Raw genomic sequence first — 7,500 nt, 5'->3', positions numbered from 1 at the left:
GCGCCGGAGGCACGACCCAGCCAGCTAAGGCCAGGAGCACATCGTCGGCAGAAGGGACAAGTCGACCGGTGCACACCAAAGGCGGACCGGCCGACCCAACCCAAAGTCCAACTACGAGCTTTTTAACTGCAACAACTTAAATATACGCTATTGGAGCTGGAATTACCGCGGCTACTGGCACCAGACTTGCCCTCCAATGGATCCTCATTAAGGGATTTAGATTGTACTCATTCCAATTACCAGACTCGTAGAGCCCGGTATTGTTATTTATTGTCACTACCTCCCCGTGTTAGGATTGGTTAATTTGCACGCCTGCCGTCTTCCTTGGATGTGGTAGTCGTTTCTCAGGCTCGCTCTCCGAAATCGAACCCTAATTCTCCGTCACCTGTCACCACCATAGTAGGCCACTATCCTACCATCGAAAGTTGATAGGGCAGATGTAGTGACCCTTACCCGGATCACCTACTAAACAGAACTTAGGCATGCAATTAACTTAATAAAACAGATAACAGAATAAAACTGCGGAAACCAATAACATTATACAATCCCAAGTAAAGGAATCTGTAAGTATCCAATATTATACAACCAAATCGAATAGCTGTATAAACCCAAACAACAGTAATAAAACCTAGACGAAGCTCCAGCTGGCCAACCACTGACTAGCCCCTCCTGGATCCACCCTCCTCGTCCAATCGCAAACCTGCCCCATGGAATAGGGTGTCCAGAAAATACAGAGTACGAGACGTGAGCATAAAACGCTCAGTGCGAGAGTATGAGTATACATGCATGCAAAGTGAACTCCCTATAGACTCGAGGTCAAGGATCAGATAACAGAGACAGACCGGGCCCTGGTATGTAGCACGTTGTGCCGTCGCTTCAGGAGGTGGCTCCCATACCGAGATAACTGTGGATACGCCGGACCCAAATCGATGGAAGTCCATCCACTAACAGGATAGGGTACAACCCTACTAACAGACATCTCGAAGGAGATACAGCAAGATGCAAATGAATGCAGCATAATATCATGGCATATAAATCATGCAGTCATATAATACATGCATACTCAGTCAGGATATCTCGAACAGTACTTTCGTACCTCAATACAGTGAAAGCTCTACCAACTCTAGGTCCACGCCTATAGTCTGCTCTACACTGCCAAATGATACCACTATCATCAAAGTGCTCTAAAAGCCTTAACTAAGCTATTGCATACTCCTAAATATTTATAGGAAGCAAAAGCTATACCTTCGTCCGTCGTTAGCCCTTTGATGTCGATGCCTCCAGAACTTGGGCACAACTCCGCTACGACTACCGAACGCCTCTCCGACCTCCGGACCAAGCCTAAGAAGACCAGAACAGCTCCAAAAGGACTAGAAAGGAAAGGAGAACTCGGAATTGGCAAATGAAAGTGAAGTCTCGGCCTTCTATTTATAGACAACGATCGGAACTTCCGATCCTTGATCGGAACGTCCGAACCTCGATCGGAACGTCCGATCCTGCCATCGGAGCTTCCGAAGATCCTGATCTGCCACGTGTCAAAATATCACTTGACGACTCCGGATAGGGGTGATCGGAGCCTCCGGTCCTGATCGGAGCTTCCGATCCAACCACACGTCATGCCTGACGTAATAACATCGGTGCCTCCGATCGCTCATCGGAGCTTCCGATCCTGTTCGGAGCTTCCGATCGTGCCTTCGGAGCTTCCGATCCGTCCGATGCCTAATTCAATTAATTAGCATTAATCCTTTAATTACTCAATTAGGGCACGGGCTACTACATTCTCCCCCATTTAAGATATTTCGTCCTCGAAATCAGATCTTAAGTACCGAACGCAAATACAGAAATCAGAAACATTCTTTATTCAAATCAAACGTTTACAGAGTTTGCAACTGAATACAACTTAAAGAATGAAATCAAAACAACTCAGGATGGTCTTTACGCATCCTGTCCTCTAGCTCCCAAGTAGCTTCCTCAGTGTCTCGGCGCTGCCACTGAACTAAAACCAAAGGAATGACTTTATTCCGTAAAACCTTATCCTTATAATCAAGGATGCGAAGAGGTTTCTCAACATAAGTCAAATCCTTGTCTACCTGAACCTCAGACCGCTGCAGAATATGAGATTCATCCGCCACATACCATCGCAACAGAGATACGTGGAACACGTCGTGAATGCTGGATAGATGCGGTGGCAATGCTAGTCGATAAGCCAAATCGCCAATACTCTCCAAGATCTCAAACGGACCGATAAATCTGGGAGATAACTTGCCCTTAAGGCCAAATCTGAGAATCTTGCGGAAAGGTGACACTCTCAGAAACACTTTCTCCCCGACCTCGAACTGCAAAGGCCTACGCTTAATATTAGCATAACTGGCCTGACAATCCTGTGCAGTCTTAATCCGTTTCTTGATCTGATCAACAATGTCTATCGCTGCTGGATAAACTCCAGTCCTTCAACCTGTCTCTCCCCCACTTCTTCCAGAAGAGAGGAGTACGACAACGTCGCCCATACAATGCTTCAAAAGGTGCCATCCCAATACTAGTGTGATAGCTGTTGTTGTAAGCGAACTCGATCAACGGCAAATGATCCTGCCAGGCTGAACCAAAATCCATGACGCACGCTCTAAGCATATCCTCTAACGTACGGATAGTGCGCTCTGATTGACCATCAGTCCCGATCGCTGACAATGCTCACAGGCACTCCATGAAGTCGGACGATCTCCTGAATGTACATCCGTGCCATGCGATCCACAGAGTACTCTCGGCTATAGGCAATGAAATGCGCTGACTTGGTGAGTCGGTCCACCACAACCCAGATATCATCACAGTTCCTCGGGGATATCGGCAAATGGGTCACAAAGTCCATAGTGATAAACTCCCATTTCCATTCAGGAATAGGCAGACTGTGAAGCAATCCTCCAGGTCGTCAGTGCTCTGCCTTGACTTGTTGACACACCAAACATCTCGAAACAAACTGATAAACAATGCGTTTCATTCCCTTCCACCAGAAACGAGTACGTAGATCCTTGTACATCTTGTTGCTCCCAGGATGAATACTCAACTTAGTGCGATGTGCCTGAGATAAAATCTCCTCTCGCAACTCTTCATCCTGTGGAATCACAAGCCTACCAGACAAACACAGAAAGCCATCTGACTGATAATGAAATCCAGACGAGCTACCCTCGTTAGCTAGACGAGCTAAACGCTGGGTCTTCGAATCAGACATCTGAGCATCTCGGATCCGCGAGTACAAGGCTGGCTCAGATAATATCGCAAACATCTGGATACTCTGCATACCTTTCTTATGCTTGAAGGTAAAACCTGAAGTACAACAGTCACTGATCGCACTAGACATCGAAAAATTCTGAAGTGCGGATAGTCGCACCTTGCGACTCAAAGCATCAGCGGTGAGATTAGCAGCTCCCGGATGGTACTTAATCTCGCAATCATAGTCCTTAAGCAAGTCCATCCAACGTCTCTGTCTCATGTTCAATTCTGCCTGAGTGAACAAATACTTGAGACTCTTATGGTCGGTGAAGATCTCAAATTTCTCGCCATAAAGATAATGACGCCAGATCTTCAAAGAGAACACAATGGCTGCTAACTCCAAATCATGGACTGGGTAGTTGTCCTCGTGAAGCTTCAGCTGTCTAGAAGTGTATGCGATCACATGCCCATTCTGAGTCAGGACAAAACCTAACCCCTGAAGAGAAGCATCCGTGTAAACTACATACCCTCCAGATCCTGACGGTAATGCCAACGCCGGCGCAGAAGTCAACCGCCGTCGAAGCTCACGGAAATTCTCCTCACACTCGGAGGACCACTCAAAATCCACACCCTTGCGGGTAAGCTGCGTCAACGGTCGAGCTAACTGAGAGAAGTTCAGAATGAAGCGACGATAATACCCTGCTAGACCCAGAAAACTACGGATCTCAGCAACCGTCGTCGGACGCGACCAATTAAGTACCGCTTCAATCTTGCTTGGATCAACAAAAATCCCCTCCCTGGATATGATATGGCCAAGAAAGACCACTCTATCCATCCAGAACTCACACTTGCTCAGCTTGGCGTACAACTGCTCATCTCGAAGAGTCTGTAGTACTAACCGCAAGTGAGAAACATGCTCTTCCGTATTACGCGAATAAACCAGGATGTCGTCAATGAAGACCACGACAAACTTGTCCATATACTCCCTGAAGACACGGTTCATCAGATCCATGAATATAGCCGGCGCATTAGTCAAACCAAATGGCATCACTAGGAACTCGTAATGCCCATAGCGAGTACGGAATGCAGTCTTGGCTACGTCCTGATCACGAACTCTCAACTGATGATACCCAGATTTCAAGTCAATCTTGGAGTAAACTGACGTGCCCTGCAGCTGATCAAACAAGTCATCAACACGAGGCAACAGATACTTGTTCTTCACAGTCTCTCGATTCAGCTGCCGATAGTCAATGCACAGCCGCATCGACCCATCCTTCTTCTTCACGAAGAGAACAGGAGCTCCCCAAGGAGATACACTAGGACGAATGTACCCCTTGTACAAAAGATCCTGTAGCTGATTCTTTAACTCACGCATCTCTGACGGAGCCAGACGATACGGTGCTCTAGAAATAGGCGAAGTACCCGGCATCAACTCTATGCCAAACTCGACTTCCCTAGCAGGAGGAAAACCCGGAATCTCATTAGGAAACACATCTGGAAATTCATCCACAACAGGAATGCTCTCTATCCCAATACTCTCAGCGAACAAATCAACTGCATAGATAAGGTAGCCTTCCCCGCCAGACTCCAGAGCTCGACAGGCTCTCAAAGCTGATACCAAAGGCATCGGGGGTCGCGCTCCCTCACCATAGAAAAACCAACTCTCACTCCCTTCCGGATGAAAGCGTACTAATCTCTGATAGCAGTCCACTGAAGCTCGATAGGTAGTCAGCACATCTATTCCCAGAATGCAATCAAAGTCGTCCATCGCCAGGACCATGAGATTCGCTAACAGAATGTTCCCTTCGAACTCTAAAGGGCAACCCATCACTAGACGCTTAGCCAAAGCAGATTGGCCCGTCGGAGTAGAAACAGACATCACTACGTCTAGTGCAATGCATGGTAACTTATGCCTCTTAACAAAACGTGCAGAAATGAAGGAATGAGATGCACCAGTGTCAATAAGTACAAGAGCAGGTATACCATAAAGCATAAATGTACCTGCGATGACTTTCTCATTCTCCTCCACAACCTGATCATGTCTCAGGGCAAACACCTGGCCAGAAGCTCGTGGCCTCAAATGAGAACTCCCAGCAGACTGTCCCTGCGACCTCTGCTGTACGGTAGCCTGAGAACCCGATCCTGTACCAGAACCAGAACCGCCTCCCCCAGACTGTGGACAATCCCTCCGGATCTGACCAGTCTCTCCACAACGGAAACAAGCTCCAGAAGCTCTACGACACTTGTCGGATGGATGGTTCTTCCCACAGTGATCACACTTGTCCTTCTTACCATAACGGACAATACCTCCAGAACCAGAGGAAGAAGAAGATCCATACTTCTTGAAAGTTTGGGCACGGGGACCCAAAGAACTAGCAGGTCTCGACTGAGAGAAAGACCTGTTCCGCCGAATGCTATCCTCCGCCTGGTGACAACGGCTCACCAAACCCTCGTAGGACATGTCGTCACCAACCGCCACACGGTCATGGATCTCAGGGTTAAGGCCCTGAAGAAACAGATTATACTTCATCTCTGAGCTATCAGCAATCTCGGGGCAATAGGATAACAGATCAAAGAACCTCTGCTGATACTCATCGATAGACATGGCTCCCTGTCGCAGACTCAGTAGCTCGCTTGCCTTCGACTGACGGAGTGCAGGAGGAAAATACCGCTTTTGGAAAGCTGTGCGGAACTCGGCCCAGGTGGCCACTCCTCTCGCCGCAACAAAAGGTGTAGAAGTAAACCTCCACCACCTGCGCGCACGCCCATCCAGAAGATAGCCAAGGGTCTCCACCTTCTGCTCATCGGTGCATTGGAAAGTCTGAAAAGTCGTCTCCATGCGGTCTAACCAGTTCTCCGCATCCTCAGGAGACTCACCTCCAACTAAGGGCTTAGGACCCATAGCTAAGAATCGACGCACAGTGAAACGTTCGTCATCATGGTGACGATGACGCCGTTCTCGACGAGGCTCCCGGTCGGCATCACCCCAACGCCCACCAACACTGCCATGAGAACTCTGGTCGTCACGATTTGACATCTACAAAAATACCTCAAGATGAGACTAAATCCCAAGAAATCTTTTGCATGCTCTGATACCATAAATGTAGTGACCCTTACCCGGATCACCTACTAAACAGAACTTAGGCATGCAATTAACTTAATAAAATAGATAACAGAATAAAACTGTGGAAACCAATAACATTATACAATCCCAAGTAAAGGAATCTGTAAGTATCCAATATTATACAACCAAATCGAATAGCTGTATAAACCCAAACAACAGTAATAAAACCTAGACGAAGCTCCAGCTGGCCAACCACTGACTAGCCCCTCCTGGATCCACCCTCCTCGTCCAATCGCAAACCTGCCCCATGGAATAGGGTGTCCATAAAATACAGAGTACGAGACGTGAGCATAAAACGCTCAGTGCGAGAGTATGAGTATACATGCATGCAAAGTGAACTCCCTATAGACTCGAGGTCAAGGATCAGATAACAGAGACAGACCGGGCCCTGGTATGTAGCACGCTGTGCCGTCGCTTCAAGAGGTGGCTCCCATACCGAGATAACTGTGGATACGCCGGACCCAAATCGATGGAAGTCCATCCAATAACAGGATAGGGTACAACCCTACTAACAGAGATCTCGAAGGAGATACAGCAAGATGCAAATGAATGCAGCATAATATCATGGCATATAAATCATGCAGTCATATAATACATGCATACTCAGTCAGGATATCTCGAACAGTACTTTCGTACCTCAATATAGTGAAAACTCTACCAACTCTAGGTCCACGCCTATAGTCTGCTCTACACTGCCAAATGATACCACTATCATCAAAGTGCTCTAAAACCCTTAACTAAGCTATTGCATACTCCTAAATATTTATAGGAAGCAAAAGCTATACCTTCGTCCTTCGTTAGCCCTTTGATGTCGATGCCTCCAGAACTTGGGCACAACTCCGCTACGACTACCGAACGCCTCTCCGACCTCCGGACCAAGCCTAAGAAGACTAGAACAGCTCCAAAAGGACTAGAAAGGAAAGGAGAACTCGGAATTGGCAAATGAAAGTGAAGTCTCGGCCTTCTATTCATAGACAACGATCGGAACTTCCGATCCTTGATCGGAATGTCCGAACCTCGATCGGAACGTCCGATCCTGCCATCGGAGCTTCCGAAGATCCTGATCTGCCACGTGTCAAAATATCACTTGACGACTCCGGATAGGGGTGATCGGAGCCTCCGGTCCTGATCGGAGCTTCCGATCCAACCACACGTCATGCCTGACGTAATAA

The sequence above is a fragment of the Henckelia pumila genome, chromosome 3, assembly GCF_033568475.1.
Source record: "Henckelia pumila isolate YLH828 chromosome 3, ASM3356847v2, whole genome shotgun sequence".
Lineage (NCBI taxonomy): Eukaryota > Viridiplantae > Streptophyta > Magnoliopsida > Lamiales > Gesneriaceae > Henckelia > Henckelia pumila.
Note: the sequence above shows the minus strand (reverse complement) of the source record.